The sequence below is a fragment of the Hylobates moloch genome, unplaced genomic scaffold (assembly GCF_009828535.3).
Source record: "Hylobates moloch isolate HMO894 unplaced genomic scaffold, HMol_V3 SCAFFOLD_66, whole genome shotgun sequence".
Classification (NCBI taxonomy): Eukaryota; Metazoa; Chordata; class Mammalia; order Primates; family Hylobatidae; genus Hylobates; species Hylobates moloch.
In genome coordinates, this window is record NW_026652341.1 from 247,701 (window position 1) to 268,922 (window position 21,222).

General features: G+C 43.0%; 1 long non-coding RNA gene across 1 annotated transcript in view; it reads left to right on the plus strand.

Moving 5' to 3' along the window:
- Positions 1–21,184, plus strand: part of LOC131382572 (uncharacterized) — a 37,886-nt gene extending 16,702 nt beyond the window's left edge. Inside the window, exons 3-4 of the long non-coding RNA XR_009212142.1 lie at positions 6,357–6,474; positions 21,085–21,184. This is a non-coding gene — a long non-coding RNA (uncharacterized LOC131382572). The remainder of the gene's footprint in view (positions 1–6,356; positions 6,475–21,084) is intronic.
- The last annotated feature ends 38 nt before the right edge of the window (positions 21,185–21,222 follow it).

The window sequence follows — 21,222 nt, forward strand, 5'->3', positions numbered from 1 at the left end:
AGAGCCCCTGGGGGGCCACAGCCAGCAAGCTGGAGAGTTACCAATGTTCCAAGAATGTTTCAGAACCACTTGCTTTGTCAATGCTTGGCCTTGTGGACTTCCCATTTTACATGAGATTCTCTAGTCTTTGCCCATCTTCATTTCCTATTGCCTCCTATATTTTTTTCTTTTTCTTTTTCTTTCTTTTTTCTTTTTTTTTGTCAGTGGCAACTTTTACATGATTTTCTGTGATCATGCACACAGGGACTTACAGCACTCATTCTCTCTGCGTCGGGGACCCATCCTTCTCCTCTGCCTCTCACTGCAGTCAATGGTCTTTGCTCCTCTGCCCTTCGCTCTTGCTGGGCCATGGTGACAGCTTCCTGGCTAGGTTCTCTGCCTTCATTCATGGCCCTGTGTGCCATTTTCCCCGACATGCAAGACTTAAACTTTTAAATACGGTCATCACATCATGTTAACTCTTCACTTTCACTTGTCCCGTAGCTGCTTGCTGTAGCTGGAGTCAAATCTACCCTCCAAAGACCCCCGGCTCCCTCTCTTCCCCTGACTCACGGTGCTCTGGCTCTTTCCGACCACATGCTTGTCAAGCTCCTACTATCATCCAGGCCTCCCCACTTGCTTGTCCTGTGCTCTAATCTTTCTTCGCCCAGCTGCTGCCTTTTATCATTCCTGCTTTGGTTCTATCACTGTCTCCTCAAAGAGGTCTTCCTGGCTGTCCCAACTGAAGTAGTCCTCACTTAGCCTCAACCCCTGTCTAAGCCATGGTAACGTTTCATTTCCTTCATCACACTTAGTGCTGTTGAAAATTGTCTTTATTTGTTCCAGCACCACAAAGTTCAGGTGTAAAATAGAGTTTACTGGAGGAAAACAGGCCAAGAAGTAGTGGGATACACGGTCTCCTTAAGTCATGTTACTCCTTAGCGCTTAGGATAAAGACAGTCTGGTGCATCAGGGCCAAGGCACCAGCAAGGAAGGACAATGTCCCCATGATGCTCTCTATATTTATGGTGTGTATTTAAGAGAAGGGGGCAGGGGATATCTGTGGGACCACACACGTTCCCTAGTTGAGAAAGTGGCCTTGTTGGAAGGGAAGGTCCTCCGGAACCTGGCAACCAGACACTGACCTGTCCTCCTATTAGGCTCGGGTAGAGCGCCTACCAAGTACTCTGCTGAGCTGTTATGTAAAGGCAGGGAGGAAGTGAGTCCCTGGGGCCATGCTCTTCTGCCTCTCCTCAGTAAAATATACGCCCCATTAAGAAAGAGACTTTATCTTGTTTACCACTGCAATAGTACCAGACACATAGAAAGGCAATCAAAAAATATTTATTGAGTGAATGGGAGAATAGCAGAATGAGTAATAATAAAATCATGATTCAAAAGTAACTGAAATTCAGAGAGAAAGACCAAGTTTACTGGAAATTGTATTTTGGTAGTGACCTGGAGCTGATGGGGAGGGGGTGTCTAATTTTCTGCAGCGTTGTAACTGCGCACAGAAGGCACAGCAGGAGGGCAGCCACTGATGTGGCTCCAACTCTTAGAGGTTCGTTTCCTGGTTTTAAATACATACCATGGCTGGGCACGGTGACTCATGCCTGTAATCCCAGCACTTTGGGAGGCTGAGGCAGGTGGATCACGAGGTCAGGAGATCAAGACCAGCCTGGCTAACACGATGAAACTCTGTCTCTACTAAAAATACAAAAAAAAAAAAAAAAAAAAAGAAAAGCCGGGTGTGCCTGTCCCAGTTACTCGGGAGGCTGAGGTAGGAGAGTCACTTGAACCCGGGAGGCAGAGCTTATAGTGAGCCAAGACCACACCACTGCAGTCCAGCTTGGGCGACAGAGCAAGACTCCATCTCAAAAAAAAAAAAAAAAAAAAGGCACGCATGTTAGTCCTGTGCTGCCCACAGCTTCATTTACAGAATTTCCACTGTCAAGTGGACATGTGCTGTCTCTTAAATTACTCTTCGGTATCACAAGCAAAGTTTCATGTTTCTTTTTGTCAGAGAAAGAGGTTGGGATTCTTTGGCAGACATAGGCCAATTGCCCTTCATACCAAGAAAAATCTTTCTCATTCTGACTGTTTTGTTTGTCTCAAACCAGCATCACAGACTGCCCTGGATGGGTTTTGGCAACAAGAGTGATAATGAAGTCATTTCTATGGTGATAAGGTCAACGTTGTTAATGCTTACTGCATCACAATCAATTTTTGAAATGCTTCTAAATTAGAAAAGTGAAAAAACTTGTTAAATGAAGGAAAAGTGTACGATGAGCTAAATGCTGAGGAGAATGACTAATACTACACATGAAATACTCATCAAGCACTTGATCACATGCACCTCGGGAGGGTTTCTTATTAGAAGACACTTCCCTGGAGATGAAGTCAGTGTTCTGGTTTCCCCCATTTCACGAATACCAATCTTGGAATAGATATTATAGACTTGTAAAAGGGACAAAATTTGTTTTCATAATGTCAATAAAAACTATTAAGTAAGCAAAACAAATCTTTAGCGGTCTCTATCATGGCCCATTAGTGGAATTACTTTTCTCCACCAATGTAATAATCTGTGTTTCAGGTCTCTTAGGAACTGAAAAAATTACGTATAATGGAGAAATTATACCTATTAGGTCACTATGTGTTTCTACAAGTCAAGTAGTCTATTGCAGTAGCTTTAAAGCAATTTTTTAAGCTAATGATTAGTTTAACACAGTCTTATCCTCTCTGACATTTTACACTCCTGACTACATTTTTCTTAGGATTCTCCTTAGCACCACGTTTCCCCATTTTGATGCTGCTCTCTTTCTGCTCCCTGTCGGGGCTTTTAAGTGATGTTTCTTTCTTTGATCACCTCTTGAACATCAATGATAGTCCCTAGTTAATCCATTCTCCTCTTATACTTGGCACTTTTTTTTTTTAACGTCATCTGATCACATAGATTCAAATTTCACTTAAATATAGGCTTTCAGTCAAACTTCTCAATAACGTTTGTAGCCATATCTAAAACTGGACTCATCTGCACTCAGCAGCCCCCCAGGTTCCTCACACTCAACTCACCCACAGCTCCTCCATCCCCACCACCAACTCCAGGTGTTTCCTTGATGTCCACATTTGGATGGATGTGATTCACTTTCCAATGCTAAGTGTGGGAACCTTTCTGCATCCCACCCTTTCACTCACCACTGTTCTCTGAATCCAGCCATCAACCCAGCAGCCTGCAATTCCTTAGGATCTTTTCTCTTTTCCTTCCTATATATCTTATTCCAGCCGGAACCACTGTAAAGCTCATGCCTGGTCTCCCTAAGCTCAGAAGGCATGCAGCTTCCAGCTGGGAGGAGCGGGCCCCAGTCACCAAGTCTCCTCAAGCCTCTTCAACAAGACGAGGTGGGACCTCTTCAATATTAATATGGCTCCACATTCATTATACTTAAATTACAGAGAGTTTATCAGAAAGAAATACAATTTATGCTAGTAAATATTTCTTCTATATAAAAAATGTATAAGAATTTGGGAATAAAAACCATGGAAGTAAAAGATACGAATCCTGACCTTCAGAAGGAGTGAGAGTGGGTGAGAAACCAAGATTGCAGTGACCTGGGTCTGGATTTCAGCTCCTCCATTTGTTTGACTGGGGCAAGATATTTTAGTTTTGGTTTCTTTGTAAAATGTAGAAGAACACTTCAGTCAAAGGTACGTTTTGACAGTTAAGTTATATTGCATATGAAGCATACATCCCCAGAACTTGCACATGGTACATTCTCATCAAATCATAATTATTATAACTTAGAAGCACAAGACTTTCACACTTGAAAAGTAAAATATCAGTAATAGTTTAAAATAACAGTTTAAGTAAACAATAGTAGAAATGCTATGAAGAATCCACCCTGTCTGCCAAGGAACAGTGCTGACAGCCGTTCCTCAAGGAGCCCAGATTGTCTGGAGCAGAAAGAAATTACAGACAGGAAACTCCTACCTAGACACAGCAGCACCACACACCAAATATTCTCTGACTCCTCAGCTCCTGAAAAAGAAGATTTTGCTGCACAAAGCAAAAAAAAAAAAAAAAAAAGAAAGTTTTATGGATTTTTATGATCTTTAAGATTAGGGTCAGGCCCGGTGGCTCACGCCTACAATTCCAGCACTTTGGGAGGCTGAGGCGGGCGAATCACAAGGTCAGGAGTTCGAGGCCAGCCTGACAAACATGGTGAAACCCCATTTCTACTAAAAATACAAAAAATTAGCTGGGCGTTGTGGTGCGTGCCTGTAATTCCAGCTGCTCAGGAAGCTGAGGCAGGAGAATTGCTTGAACCCGGGAGGCGAAAGTTGCAGTGAGCCAAGATTACACCACTGCACTCCAGCCTGGGTGACAGAGCGAGACTCCGTCTCAGGGGAAAAAAAAAAAAAATGAAAAATTAAAAAATAAGACTACTCTAAGACTCACCTCTCACCTATGCCCAGGGACTTCTAGGTTTGAAAGCATTTCCACCACTGCTGATGAACTAAGGGAGGCACTGGGGAAAGTATAGCTGCATAATCCTTCCCTGTGGGTGCCACCCCCTAACCTCCAGGCTCTCGTGGGTGTGGACTGGTTGGGGGAGATGACTGGATACTGCCGTTTGTGTCTGTTGCACACAATGATAAGAGATAAACTTGGCTGGGGCTATTAGAGGTCGTTATATTTAGTTCAACATTTCGTGTACTAAAGAGGAAACCCAAGTCCAAACCGGCTGAGTTGGAAAAGTCACCGAGCTACTGGAAGCAGAGCCAGGCCTAGATCTCCTAGTCCAAAACTTCTTTTCTCCCACACCACAGCTGCTGCTTTACATTACTGGGGTTTTGGAATTTTACTCATTCAAATGCAAATGTTTTGTGTGCTTCTTTAATGGGACATTTTTTGTTTTACTTTACTAAGTAAAGTACTGAGTGAATGAGAGTGGATTGGAGGTGTTGAAATCGTCAGCCTCTTTTAAAGCATCGTTATTTTTCCTTTGTTTCTCTTTATGATGTGAAACATTTACTTCTTTTTCTTCCCAGCTTGAATTGGAGACAGCAGCACAGATAACTTGACTTTCTTGTTCTAGTGGATGATGCAAGTAGTGAGGATGCGATTAACGAAATAAATGGCTCATGGGAAAGCCTTCCCATTTCCAATCTCACCCCTACTTTAGGATATGGTCTAGTGAATCCGTTGCTATGAAACAGTGCTGCAGCTGGGCTCAGTGGGGGTCTGGGTGGTCTCACAAAAGCTAGCAATAGTTAGTTGTAACTCGGAGAAATTAGAAGTGTTATGGGCCGTCCAATATCACATCACTGGGATAAGTCATGATCGTGTGACTTCATAAAGTTTGCCATTGACCCATTCATCAATTGGTTATTGAAGTCATACTATATTCCAGGTATTGTATTAGGTTCCAGAGATATACTGTCCTTGCTCCATAGTCCACATGGACAAATCAGCAAGTGATCGTGATGTGATGTGGTGGATGCTGTGATGGAGAAAGACGAAGCGAAAATATTCACGCACCAGAGTGGTATCTAACCCATCTTCCGAGGTCAGGGAAGGCTTTTTGGAAGAGATGATATTTCAGCAGAAACCTGAAGAATAAAATAGGTGGCACAGGTGAAAAGGTGGAATAGAGGATGTTCCTAGCAGAAGAAGCTGTATTGTATGTCAAAGGCTCAGAGGCATCAGAGAACCGGCAGAATGCAGGGAAGTACAAGCTCACAGTGTGCCAAGAGCACAGGATACAGGTGCAAGATTGGGAGGAGGAGGTGTCCACGGATGGGGTGGAAGTGCTGCATGGCCTCCAAGGCCATACACAGCCTCTCCTTGTCTGCCACAGGACTTTGAGTGTGACCACTGCACCTCCGGGAAGGCCAGGTGCACCTCGCTCCCCATGCGCCCAGCCTCTTGGCCTTTGGGGGTTGTCATGTGGAATGGAGATGACATGAGTGGTGCACGTGAGGTCAGGGAATTGGGTGTGCATGTCACCACTCAGAAATGGGGCTCCTGGGTGGTGGAGGGAGTGTAGTTCTCTGCATTATCTTTGAGCAAGGACAAGATGGCAACAGAAGAGTAGCTACAACTAATAGAAAGATTTCAACTAGCAATAGCTTATAGAAGGTAGAAGTCTCTTTTCCTCGCATGTGAAGGCAGCCTGCATACAGGCAGCCTGAGCCGTTTATGACAGCCACACAGCGTCCTATGAAAGGGCAACTTGCCTCCCAGATTTCTGAAGCCTAGTTCTCTGCATGTGGCTTCTACCCTGGGGCTGCATAAACTTCAGCATTCTAGCATGGAGCTGGGCTGGACAGGTAGCAGCCCTTTCCCTAAGGCTAATGCATTTCTTGTTTCTCTCCAGGTCAGTCAGGATCTTTGATTGTGGAGCACAAGGCTTCTGCGTGCTACTGACTGGGTCCCGGCCTCCCTCCTTCCATGGCACCATCATGAATGGGAATTTCCACCACTGCCTCCATTAGGTAACTATGGTGAGCCTGGCAATCAATTACTATTTCCAGTGCTGCTGTTTTTGTCTTTTTAAAAATTATTCTTTATTTTTAACATTTTATTTTTAAATAATTTTGGGGCCGGGCGCGGTGGCTCACGACTGTAATCCCAGCACTTTGGGAGGCCGAGGCGGGCAGATCACAAAGTCAGAAAATCGAGACCATCCTGGCTAACATGGTGAAACCCCGTCTCTACTAAAAATACAAAAAAAATTAGCCGGGCATGGTGGCGGGCGCCTGTAGTCCAGCTACTCAGGAGGCTGAGGCAGGAGAATGGAGTGAACCCGGGAGGCGGAGCTTGCAGTGAGCTGAGATCACGCCACTGCACTCCAGCCTGGGCGAAAGAATGAGACTCCGTCTCAAAAATAAATAAATAAATAAATAAATAAATAAATAAATAAATAAATAAATAAATAATTTTGAACACAAAAAGTTACTAAAATACTACAAAAAATTCCCATATACCCTTTTTGTACCTTCCCAAAATGTCACTATCCTAAATAACTGTAGTATAATCATCAAAGCCAGGAACTCAAATTGATAGAATACTAGACATACATCCATACACCTTATTCAAATTGCAGTGCCCCACTAATGTCCTTTTTCAGGATCCAGACCAGGACCACAAGTGGCATTTACTTGTCATGTGTCAGTCTCCCACAACATGACTATTGTGCCTTCTAAATGCATCATATCAGAATGTGTATGATCTTACACTTTGATGCCTTGGTTAAGGTAGTATATGGCAAGTTTCTCCACCATAACATTTAACTATTTTTCCCGTTGCAATTATTAAGTATGTTGTAGAGAGCTACGCTGAAACTAAGCAAATGTCCTGTTGCTCGTTATACTTCCCTCCTGCCCAGCTGGTTTTAACACCTGTTGATGACTTTTGCCTGCAACAGCTGCTCCTGTGGTATTTGTCAAATAGTGATTTTGTTGTGGTCTTTTAAAGTGCCATCATGGGCACACAATCCACAGCTGGGTTTGAGAATTTCCAGGCGTTAACTCTTGTCAGACCACTATCCCCTGTGGTCCCTGGTCCTTCAAGGCCTGCTATGCTGACACAGGCCCCTCCAAGGCTTCCCTGCGAAAGCCAGCCCCAGACAATAGCACTGTTCCAGGTTCCACTTTCTGCTTATTCTCCACCTGCTGCTTCTGCTCTTCTTTCTCTTCTGGATCCAGACTCTGGGGGTTATTCCTGGAATAAATCTAGATCTGAGGTTGGGCTTTGCATGTTTTTGGTGCAAAACCCCATCGTCTCTCCTCTTGGGTTTATTAAACCTGACCTCCACCTTCCTCCTCCCCTAACACAGTCCTCTGAAGTTGGAGTCTATCACAGCCTTCATCATGCAGGTCATTTACAGAGGTCCAGCTCTTCAAATCTCTGTGCGTTTGTGGAGGTGTTCTCTAACATTTTCTCTTTGGAAGACTAAGAGCCAATATTGGGCAAATTATTCATGTACTTGGGAATTTGTGGACATAGTCAAATTGAATAAGTGATTATTTTGTCATTAAAAAGAAAACTATGCTCACCCCTGATTATCCACCATGGGATGTTGGGAGTTGAAGAAAGGGGTGATAGGGGCAAGTCCCACAGAGGAGTAGGTCAAAATCTCCTTGGAGAACTAGGCATACTATTTTTATGTTCATCATAAGTATGCACTGATCAAAAAGGCTGAGAAACTGTCTTAGTACAAAGTAGACTACTTTAAAGATCTAGATGTGAGTGTAATTGAGACAGGATTGGGGTGAAGGAGTCAAGCTAGTCTCAGCAATTGCAGCATAAAACAGGAGGAATGCAATAATAACAACGAGATCTTTTCTGAGTCCTTACTAACTCATTTAACCTCCACAGCAACCTAGGGCACTAGGTACAATTGCTGTTCTCATTTTAGAGCTGTTGGTTCAGAGTGACGAGGTAATCAAAGGGCACTCAGGCAGTTACTTGGGGAGCCAATACTGCAGCCCAAAGCATCTGACCCCAGCACTCACATCCTGATCATTGCCAACCATGCCTGGCCAGGTATGAAACAGAATGAGGTTTCGCTGTGATCTGAGGGGATGTGGTTTGTAAGGGTGCCTGCACTGTGCCTGTCATGGAGCACACTTCCCATTGGGAACATCCCTGTCGACACTGCTTGGCCACCATGGCGCCCTCTGGCTTCCTGCCCACAACAGGAACAGACCGTGGCCTCCTTGGTGATGGTGGGTCTTACTTTGGCTATTGCATCACTGCTCACTTGCCCTCATCTCACCTAACCAGTAAGTCCACATGTGGGATCCCAGTCCCTACCACACACACATCCATTCAGGACAGGAAGTGCATGATGTGGCTCATGAACACAGGAAGAAGGAATTGCGCTCAGCTGGTAAAGGCAAAGAAAGAACAAATAGAGGCTATAGCCACCAAGAAGAAGAAGAGAAGAGAAAGGACCAAGGCTAATAAGCACTGAGATGGCCTTGCTTCTTGTTAAAATATTGAGATGTTTCCAACTGCTTGGTAAATGGCCACTGCTCCAAGCCCACCCCCTTCCTAGTGCCCTGTCTTTCCCCTTTCCAGCAGCTACAGAATTCAGAATGGTTTAATTCAGAATGGTTAGGGCCTAACCACTTAAATATTTTAAGTATTACCTGAGAAGAGAACTAAAACCAAACATTTGGCAAAAGTACAGACTTTATCTACCTTTCATTGCCTTACTCCAGAGCGCGATTTCTGTGGCGAACAATCCCTCTCCCTGTCGAAATGCTCTTCCCCTTGGCAGCTTTTATCCTGCAACGCAGATGCTGAAGATTCTGCTTTCACTCCCCTTCCTTGGGAAAAGCCCAGCAGAGAGGACTTCCAACCAAACTGCCCTTAGCCATTCAGCATGGCCTTGCTGCCTGGAAGTTCACCTTCTTGGCAGCTGTGGCCTACACTGTCCCAGCATGGACCCACGACAGAAGAGGGCCCTCATGCACTCTGCATCCCTGTCAGACTTCTGTGAAATTAATGGCTCAGATAGCAAAGAAACCCAGTTCAGCCACCAAACTACTTAAAAGGCAGTTACAATCAAGGCATAAGATGTGATAATTTGATATACATATTCATTGTGTAATAATTTTCACATTAACACATCCATGGCCCCCAGTAGCTATTTGTGTGTGTGTGTGTGTGTGTGTGTGTGTGTGTGGGTAGGACATGGACAGTCTGTCAGATTCAAAACCAAGAACAACACTTCTCCAGTGTTCCTTCCTCCAGTCCCCATTCTCTGCACCCTAGAGCAAACCCACCTCCTGTGAGTAACACAAATTAACTCTAGTGTTAGTTAGAGAATTCAGTGTTTAGGAAATGGCCTTTGAGCCTCGGACTCAGTCTAGACGTTTTTCAGCCTGTGCCTCATCTGGGTGCATTGCCGTCCTGGTTTCAGTGAGACCTGGAGCCAGCTCAGCTTTCTTTCCTGCCCATGCCGTCTGCTTCATGCTCCCATACTTTTCTTATAAAACAATATTTTAAACTCTTAAATGAAATTGTAGGAAAAAAGTCATCCATAACCCTAACTCACAAAGTAATTACCTTACATTTTAGTCTATTATTTTCATGTCTGTAACCATATAAATAATTATAGCCATAGCCTTAAATTTTTCTCTCAAATATTTTATTATTACATAATATAATTTCATATTTTTAAATTACTATTTTAATAGCTAAATATGCCATTTTGCTACTATGTCCTAATTTCCTTAACCATTTCCTTATTGTTGGATACTTTATTTTTTAATTATTTTACAGTTACAGATCATGTTACAATCAATACTTCAATGGACTTCGCTTTTTTCCTTTCCACTGTTTTCTTAGAATAAATCCTTAGGAGTTAGAATACTGGTCCGAGTCGTATAAACATTTTCATAGCCTTTTAACTTTCCATGAGGGCTGTATTTGTTTATACCACTTGCCTCATTACATGTCTGCATTCTCTCTTACCCAATCTTCTCCTGTAATTTTTATATTATCCTTTCTTTTACTTAGAAAAATTGTGTATTTTTATGTAATTGTATCTGTTATTTTTCTTTTCTATCTTATATTGCTTTAAGTCTTAGAAAGTTGTCAACACTGGAAAGTTCTGCCTTTTTGCTGGCCCATCTATAATTTCCTTAATATCTTGTTCTTTGATATATTTGGAAACTTTTGAATATAGTTGCATATTTATTTCTTTTTCACAACACTGTATCATTAACCCAATATCATTTATGATGTTTTGCTGTTTTATGAGGTTATATTAATCCTACACTAATCTAGGTCAATTTCTGGGCTCTCTACGTATTTGCATTCATATGTTTTTGTATTTTTCATTCATATTTCTTTGTTTTCAACATGATGCTGTAGTACGTTTTGATATCAGGTACAGATACTTATTCCTTGTTATTATTTTTCTAAAAATATTCTTCTCTTATACCCTGACAATCTTCACTTCCATGCTATTTGAGTAGTCTGTGCTCTTAGCCACACCCTAAGCTAAGCCAGCACCGTGATTATCCCACCTCTGAAATAATAAACTTAAATCCCACTAAACCACACACTCTTTCTCTTCGCCTTCCCCACTCTTATTCCAAGTCACCCTGCACTTTGCACCATTGGGATCTATTACCCTAGCTCCTCACTTCACTCCTCATCACCCCAGCGGAGCAAAATGATCGATTGTTTTAGGATAATCCCATCAACATTTCACGTTTCACAATTTCTTGTCTATCCACCAAAGCAACGTCGCCCATTTCCAACTCTGGAGGCCCCTGTCTGTCCAGGCTCAGTTTCTCCCCTCAGCTGCCCAGTGCAGCCTCTCAGAAATCAAGGGCCCCTGTCACATTACAGTAGTTTCTCTGGTTGCGCATGCAGGATTTGCATCAGGGCGGTAGAAGATTGCAATTGACAAATCCAAATATGCTGCATTCCCCAATCTACGATGTTGTTATAGTGAGTGTTAAAAATTCTGGAACAGATTTTAAAACATGTCAGTCACCAACTAGGAGACTAAAGAGTTACCCTAGAAACACAGCATGGCATGTAGGAGTAAATTTCCTTTTTTACCAGTAACATTCATTTAAATAGGAAATAGGAAACTATAGAAGGAAATGTGTGTGTGTGTGTGTGTGTGTGTGTGTGTGTGTGTGTGTGTGAGTCGGTGGGTGGAAGGGGTAAAACGGAAACACAGGGACAGAGGCAGAAAAAGTTGAGAATTCCTGCCTCAAAAAACCCGATCTGCTGGAGTTTGCATACATTATCTTTTCCAAGCTTGAAAAAAGTTCTTCACAGAAGTAATGACCCCGGACTTGCAGAAGAGAGCGCTAAAGCTCAGAAAGTAAAGTCAGCTCTCGAGAAGACTTCACTAGTAACTGGCAAAGTAGGATCCCACTCAGATCTGCGTTCTCCACCTGCTGTCACGTGATACAGTGAATCAAACAGTACTGTCACTGCATACCTCATTATAGTGCCATGCTGACTGTCTCAGCTCCACAACAGAGGTTATTGGCCATTTTGTTCAATGACACCTAGCAATGCCTGCTTCCTACCAGTTATTTAACCAATAGTTGTTGAGTAAATTGCTCCATTCACTTATATTCATGGCATATGGATGAATAAAGAGCATGCTCACCAAATATTTGGCTAGCAAGTACTCATGTATGTACAAAAGAACAGCGATGCGTCGGGCAACAGAATTAGGGTCAGAAACTCTCCTGTCGGGGCAGCGAGCAATGCAGTGGGACAGGGGCTGCCTCAAAGCCTCCTTTTGGGTTCAAAACCCACAGGAAAACGCAGTAGAAGAGTTTGGGAAGAGTACTTTCGATTTTGTTTGGGGAATGGTTTTTTTGGTTTTTGGCTATTTTAAAAAATTAGCACCTTACATTGGTGTGGTACCTTTGTTACAACCAACAAACCAACGTTAGTACATTGCTATTAGCTAACATCTGTAATTTAAATTAGGGTTTACCCTTTTGTTATGTAGTTGTATAATTTGTGTTGTAGAATTTAATGAGTTTTCACATATGCCAGTATCACTCATCCATTATCATAGCATCATACAGAATATTTTCACTGACCTAAAAATCCTCTGTGCTTAACCTATGTATGCTCCTCCCTGTAGCTCTCAACACCTGGAAACCACTGATCTTTTTACTATAGTTTTTTTTTTTTCAGTGTGCTATACATTAAGAATCATATAGTATGGAGTCTTTTCAGACTGACATCTTTCACTTAGCCATATGCATTTAAGATTCCTCCATGTCTTTGTGGTTTGAGAGCTCTTTTTTTTTAAACCAGTGGATAATATTCTGTTATCTGGGTGTACTGCAGTTTGCTTATTCATTCAACTATTAAAGGTCATTTTGGTTGCTCTCAATTTTCAAGTTATGAATTCAGTTTCTAGTTAGCAGAGAACACGAGCGTCAGTCTCTGGTACTATGCTGTTTCTAGAGCTCTATAGATGTGAGCCTACCACATGCTACAGCAGGAGAGACGTCTGCACACAGTGGGCCTGCTCTTCTCTGAAGACTTCAGACTGGCTTTCTGATGCTTTTCATGATTATTTATCGAGGAATATAGTGTTAAATTTTAAGCCCAAATATTTTCTGATAGACCGGCACATTCAGGAAGAAAACGCAACAAAGACAGTTGAAGGACTCAAAATCCTTTCCTCTGAGGAAACATGGAAGAAGAGAGAATTCAGAGACACTGCCAACCATCTGCAGCCATCTTAATGGCAGTCACTGGAAAGAGGGCCAGCCTCGCTCTGCAGGACCATGGAGGAAGTAGGAGCAATGGGTGAAAGGAGCCTTGGAGCCGTTCCAGGTTTTGAGAGGACATTGAGGATTCCCACGCATTTTGTTACAGACATTTCCCCATCTCAGTCATCAAAGAGCAGGGGAGAGTGGCCATCTGACGATCGAGTCTCTAAATATTGCAGCCCTGATAAGTTCTTACATATACCCACAGGAACTTGATTCAGAAACGTGTCAATCAAAAACATTTCTGAAACAATCTTGAAATTCAGTCCAGTAACCCACACAGCCCAATTCTATTATCTCAGATGTCACCAGATACCCTTGAAGGTGATTGAGGTTGCTTTTGTAAAGTTGGAGTTTAGAACCCTTAAGTGAGCACATCAGCTCTCACATGGGGTATGATGGCACCTGGAGAAGGTAGGCATTGCTTTCCTCTGGTGCTCTTGAGTTTTCATGTTCAACACATTTTGTCTTCTCTCCACCTGAGTTCAGAATTCTTCCTGCAGTTCTCATCTGAAACCACAGCCATGGGTGGCCCACAGTGCTTTTCACTGAGTGATGTGAGGACCCTGTAGGTCTTTTTCCCTTTGGAGCCGAGGCATCTGGTGTACCCCTGTTTCAAGCAGTTCTTACCCCACAGAGGGAGACCCTCTTCTGGGGACTTAGTGCCACACAGACGCCCGGCCAGGGCCCAGCGCGTACAGCAGCCCCAGGAAGAATGCTGGCTCTTTTTGGGAACTAAGCTGGTTGGGTCCTTAATTTCATGCCTGAATCTCCCTTCATTTTCCAAGACCCAAGTTACGTGGTATTTTCCTTGACTGAAATTCTTAAAATCATCTTGGTCCAGTGCCCGGCACCCACCCTCTGCCTCTTGTTTCTCAGTATTTCTATAGAAACAGACATCCAGGTATTAAAATTCTACAGTCCTAGAAATGGCTGTTCTCACCAGAAGACATCTCAGAGCCCTGTCCTTTGTTGTCCAATGCCCAGTGCAATCTCCCTGTGGCTCAAGCTGGGCTCTGGACAAGGAGATCATTTTCCACAGGCAAGAGCAGTACCCCTGGGACATGCCTCACCTTCATGAATTCAGCCTGGGCTCCTCACGCCAGAGTCCTAAAAGCAATTTTGACTCAAACCTATATTTCTTTTGACTTCAAGGAAGAACTATACAAATTTCAGTTTGGCTACGCAGGTCAGGAAAGTAAATGTCATTACAGGCCTTTATTTAAGATCAGATTTTACATTTGACACCTTTTCGGTCAGAGGAAAGTACATGGAAATATCAAGTCATGCTTACAGTGCAATCAGTTTAATTAGTTTGTACACACTAGTAAAATATCAAACATTGGCAGAGTCACATCTTCTGACTGTGCCCCTTACCATGCGTGCATTACATTGTTGCCGTCGAGTTTCATGTTAAAACACTATTTCATCATTTCACACTCCAAAACTCTATTTGTTCAGCCAGTTGTGCCAAAACAATTGAGAAAGAGAAAAGCAGGCTGCAAACACAAAGCCAAACCTTTGTGGTGAGGTGGGATCGATGGCCATTTTAATCCTGCACCATTCTGTATTTTCTTAAAATTTCCCTCAGTGGTAGATTAAGGAGCCTAAGGAAAAGTTACTGTGCAAAGAACTTGAAGAGACAGAAGGAATTCCAGAAATTGTCCTGATCAGAAACTGGTAAGCCCAACAACAGTCAAACCGAGAGCCAAGTCAGGAATGCAATTTCATTCACAATTGCCACAAAAAGAATAAAATACCCAGGAATACAGCTATCTAGGGACGTGAAAGATCTCTACCTTGAGGTTTACAAAACACCGCTCAAAGAAATCAGAGATGACATAAACAAATATAAAAACATTCCATGCTCTTGAATAGGAAGACTCAGTATCATTAAAATGGCCATACTGCCCAAACAATTTACAGATTCAATGCTATTTCTATTAAATTACCAACGACATTCTTCACAGAACTAGCAAAACTTATTTTTAAAATTCATATGGAACCAAAAAGCCCTAATAGCAAAGGACTTTTTTTTAATTAAAAAGTAAACTTTAATGTCAAAAATGCAAACTTGGGGAGGGCAGAAAGATCACACACAAGGCTGTCACTTCACACTTGGAGGGTTGCTTCCCAGAAGGTGGGCAGATGGGTAGAAGTACTCCTCTCTTCCCAGTCAGTTGGGCCGCAGGACAGAGGCACTCCTCACTTCCCAGACGAGGGGGGCGGCCGGGCATTCACTTCCCAGACAGGGCCTCGGCAAGGCAGAGGAACTCCTGACTTCCCAGACAGTGTGGAGGCCAGGCAGAGGAACTCCTCACTTCCCAGACAGTGCGGCACTAGGCAGAGGTGCTCCTCACTTCCCAGACGGTGCAGTGGCCAGGCAGAGGTGCTCCAACTTCCCAGATGGTGGCCACCAGGCAGAGGCGCTCCTCATTTCCTAGATGATGTGGGGGCCGGGTAGAGGCACTCCTCACTTCCTAGATGGGGCAGCGGCTGGGCAAAGGCTCTCCTGTCTTCCCAGACAGGTGGCAGCTGGGCAAAGGGGCTCCTCACTTCCCAGTAGCCAAGGAAATCTTAAGCAAAATAAAAACAAAGCTGGAAGCATCATGCTACCTGACTTCAAACTATACTATAGGGCTACAGTAACCAAAACAGCATGGTACTAGTACAAAAACAGACACGTAGACCAATGGAAAAGAATAGAGAACCCAGAAATAAGGCTGCACACCTACAACCATCTGATCTTCAACAAACCTGACAAAAACAAGCCACGGGGAAAGGACTCTGTATTCAATAAATGGTGCTGGGATAACTGGCTAGCCATATGCAGAAGATTGAAACTAGACCCCTTTCTTATACCATGTGCAAAAATCAATTTAGGATGGATTAAAAACTTAAAGGTAAAACCTAAAAGTATAAAAACTCTGAAAGATAGCCTAGGCAATACTATCCTGGACATAGGAACAGACAAATATTTCATGATGATGCCACAAGCAATTGAAACAAAATCAAAAGTTGGCAAATGGGACCTCTTTCATAGTTAAACTAAAGAGCTTTTGCACAGCAAAGGAAACTATCAACAGAGTAAACAGACAACCTACAGAATGGAAGAATGGAATGGAAGAAAATTTTTGCAAACTATGCATCCAACAAAGGTCTAATATCCAGCATCATCTATAGGGAACTTAAACAAATGTACAAGAAAAAAACAAACACGCCCATTAAAAAGCAGGCAAAAGACATGAACAGACACTTTTCAAAAGAAGACATACATGTGGTCAATAAGCATATGAAAAAAGCTCAACATCACTGATCATTTGAGAAATGCAAATCAAAACCACAATGAGACACCATCTAACACCAGTAAGAATGGCTATTACTAAAAAGTCAAAAAATAACGGATGCTGGCAAGGTTGTGGAGAAAAAAGAATGCTTATACACATTGGTGAGAGTGTAAGTTAGTTCAACCATTGTGGAAGACAGCGTGGCAATTCCTCAAAGATCAAAAAACAGAACTACCATTCAACCCAGTAATACCATTACTGGGTATATACTCAAAGGAATATAAATCGTTCTATCATAAAGACACATACATGCGTATGTTCAGTGCAGCACTATTCACAATAGCAAGACATGGAATCAACCTAAATGCCCATCAATGGTAGACTGGATAAAGAAAATGTGGTACATATATACCATGGAACACTATGCAGCTATACTCTTTGCAGGAAGAAAGATGGAGCTGGAGGCCATTATCCCTAGCAAACTAATGCAGGAACAGAAAACCAAATACCAAATGTTCTCACTTACAAGTGGGACCTAAATAACGAGAACTCATGGGCACATAGAGGTGAACAACACACACTGGGGCCTATCTATTGGAGGGTGGAGAATGAGGGGAGGGAGAGGATCAGGAGAAACAACTAATGGGTACTAGGCTTAATATCCGGGTGATGAAATAATCTGTACAACAAATCCCCATGACACAAGTTTACCTATATAACAAACCTACACATGGACCCCTGAATTTAAAAGTTAAACACAAACAAAAAATAAGATAAAAAATAAGCACATGCAAAAAACAAACAGAAAAGAAACTGGTCAGCTTTATATGTGGATGAAATGGGGGGATAGGAGAGTCATCAAATCCATTCAATTTGATGCATATTATTTGGCCTTAGTTCCAGAAACCATGCAAAAGGCTGGGCCCAGAGGTGAGCGGGAGCCCAGCACACACTCATCCTCCCCAGTGTGGGTAAGCACCACCGCAGTAGCCGAGTGGGCAGAGGAGAGAGCTTTCCATTTGTGTGGAGGGGTTGGGGTAGATGCCTTGGGAAGCCACTCAGAGGGACTCTTGGATTTAACAAGTCCCAGAAGTAAGAAGAGGAGGTCCTCTCAACGTAATGAAAGAAACAGAGGTTGGCTGGGCGTGGTGGCTCATGCCTGTAATCCCAGCACTTTGGGAGGCCAAGGAGGGCAGATCACCTGAGTTCGGGAGTTTGAGACCAGACTGACCAAAATGGCGAAACCCCGTCTCTACTAAAAATACAAAATTAGCTGGGTGTGGCGGCACATGCCTGTAATCCCAGCTGCTTGGGAGGCCGAGGCAGGAGAATCACTTGAACCCAGGAGACAGAGGTTGCAGTGAGCTGAGATCACGCTCCAGCCTGGGCAACAAGAGCGAAAATCCATCTCAAAAAAAAAAAAAAGAAAGAAGGAAAGACACAGAGGTTTAAGAGGTTACATTGTTTGGGGGCCATCAAATACAGCACAATGCTGGTCACAGAATTCCCAAGGGCAACAGATTTAGTGGCAGGGGCCTCTTTGAAACTGATCCTCTCTCCAGCAAATGTGCATACACGAAGACAATATATGCTGTAAACGATTTCTGGGTTTCCTGGATGTTGAAGAGATCCTGTTGGCAGCCTCTAAGTTTGTATTTGCAGGCCGCCTACTGGGAAATCCTGTTGACACAATATCCCTGCTTCCCAAGAACCAGAGTTGGTGCTTTGCAAATTAAAATGTTTATGATGTGAGTGCTTGGTCACAACTTTGGAACCATGTGATAGCTACTTTCATAAAAATCCAATTAAAAATGGATTAAGATCACTTTAATACTAGAGGAACCTTAAGAGATTGATAAGCTTGGCCTCTTTTCCTCCTCAGGCAGACATGTTTTGTCAAACCATCACAGATGGATGTGCATTTTCTTCCCGAGAACACTTGAAGCCAGGAAGGCCATGCTGCAATATTTTCCTCCAAATGCTTTTATTGAATGAAATATTTTCTGTTGTATTTGAAGCCACTTGTTCTTCCTCGATTCTTTATAAACACTGAGAAATACTGATTAGGATTTCCAGAAAAAATATTATTTTCCACTTACCAATTGACTCTGGTGTGTATTTTGTGGATAAAAACCAGAGTAACAACAATAATAGGAATTTTGTCAATATGGGTAAATCATGTTCCCCAACAGCAGTGCCCCCAGCTTGTGAGTAGGTGGGCGACCCTGGCCTGCATTTCTTTCCTCTTTTGCAATGTTTGTCATGCCGTCTCCACCTTGCATTGATATTTTTAATATTTTGACTGTAGATTGCATTTCCTTACGCATGCCCTTTAAAAATGATGCAGGATAATTTCTAGAACTTTAAATTTTTCAGTCAGAAAAGCATTGATGTATATCTTTTAAAGCAGTGGTAAGCCTAATTCTTGATGTTTCTTTTAAAAATATAAATAGCTTAATTCTGTAATCAATGAGTCCACAAATGTTTGCAGACATTCTGCTATACACAAGGCAGCATGTTCTTGAAATAACAACATATTAAATGCACCATAAAAATTCTCTCTCTAGATTACTGTTTGAGCAATCTGGATATTACATGATTAAACAGTAATTTCCTGAGCTACTTCTGCGTGGCTCTTTAATAAAGAAGAGAGGTTATTTACTGGTGTAACCTGAGACTCACCAGGGCATAGAGAAAGCCGAGGGTCTGTTTTCAGCCTCGTCTCTGAGCAGAACATCATTTTCTCATCAGTATTGGATTAAGCGATTTGTGGTGCCATCCCCCTGGGCCACCAAACCATTTTGTGGGCAATAGTCCATAATTACAGAAATCTGGCAAGATGTTTGTGTAGCGCGATCATCACAAGTCTTTCAGGACGTTCTGATGTTGTTGAAAAAGATACTTTGCTAGACCATCAGTGTGAACATGCTTGAGTGACACCTGGTCACTATTCTGTCTGTAGGGAGGCAGGGCCGTTCCCAGAGGCTCCTGTCTTAGAGAAAGATAAGAACGGCTGACAGGGACAACCTTTCTCCCTTCTCTCTCAGGCAGCACCCAGCCTTCTCCTCTGGAAAAGCACTGGACCAAGACAAAGAATCCCTGTTTCAAGGGATGCCAAATGACCACTCTGCCCTGTATTAGACCTGGGTGAGCACTGATTTTAAGGTTTTTTCATTGGTAATGATATCCGGTTGAGGTGACCCCATTGTCTAGGGAAGGCAGGGCCAAGGACGCATGTCCCTGCTGAGGTCTGTCTCAAAAAGGACATGTTGCGCTAGAGGATATTCTCTTACACACATGCATCAAGAAAGGGGCTGTATTTGAATCGATAGAAGTAGAATTAAATTTTCTCATAGAAGCAGTGTTGTGATACTAGGATATGGACTTGGCCAGTGGTATCACATAAAATAGCTCCGGTAGACATTTATTTACTCTTTCATTTACTCTAGGTGCTAGGCTATATCTCAAGTACTTTTCATAAACAAGGTTATTAAGGACACATGCCAAAACACTGTTCTGGAAACTTTTTGTTTTGTTTATTCCAGAATTATGCAAGGCAGAGTGGCATTTCAAAAGCTCTATTTTTCCCAGCTGATTTTTTTTTTAAAGCTGCTGTTCTACCTCCATCTTCAACAGAGGCAGATGCCCAAGTCTTGCCATTGCTACGTGGTGTCCTGACCACCAAGGAGTTGGAGCTTACAATCGCATAGGAACATGTATTTCCAATTTTCTTTGTGCTAACTTCCTTGCCTCCATCAGTGCACTGGGTTTCGCGGATGTTGAAGAGATCCTGTTGGCAGCTTCTAAGTTTGTATTTGCAGGATGCCTAAAATCACAAGATATTATGTGCTGGGACATCAAAAAATATATCAGCTGCTAGCTCCAGAATAATCAGACTACTCTCACAAGTGCAAATATGGGTCATTGTCACTGCAATCTGGGTACCTCAAAGACCTTCTAAGACAGAGACCATTGTCTATGTATCTTGCTATCCCCAGGCCTAACGCAGAGCTTGGCATCAAGCTGGTGTCCCATCAATTAATGTCTATGAAATGAATGCATGAGCTATTAACCTAGAGAAGATCTGGATGGTTTGCCTCATGAAGGCCTGTATGTCTTGACCAAGGCTGGCCAGGGCAGCACAGGCTTCAGGGGAGAGCCAATCAAAAGGAGGCATGGCCAGCTCTGGGCAGGCATCGTGTACCAATGTGGGGACTAACCACTGAAATACCAGTCAAGACACAAGAAGGGACCTAGGCCAAAACCTGCCCAAGGTTAGCAGAGCAGCAAGGGAAGGAAGTATCAGGAGGATCGAAGTATTGTGGGCACAGAAAGGCGGTGTGCTAGTATTGCTAATTTTGACCCGGTGCCCGTGGGCCACCAACAGGACAAAGGTGGCTGTGTGGTGTTCCCTGTCCCACTGAAGGTGGGAGAGAGTATGAGAACACCACACAACCCAGGCTGCGCCAGGGTGCTGGGCACCAACAGAGCTCACGGATGTTTTAGCTTCTGATGATTCAGCTTTCTTCTCTCACAGGTCCAAACTCACCTTTAGAAAAACAGTGAACCATGGGACTGTACTAACAGAAGAACAACAAACGCCCACCACAAGCCCCACCTGTCTGTGACGTGGTGGCCAATGCAGTTAGGAAGAGAGCTCTCATCTCAGACTCGT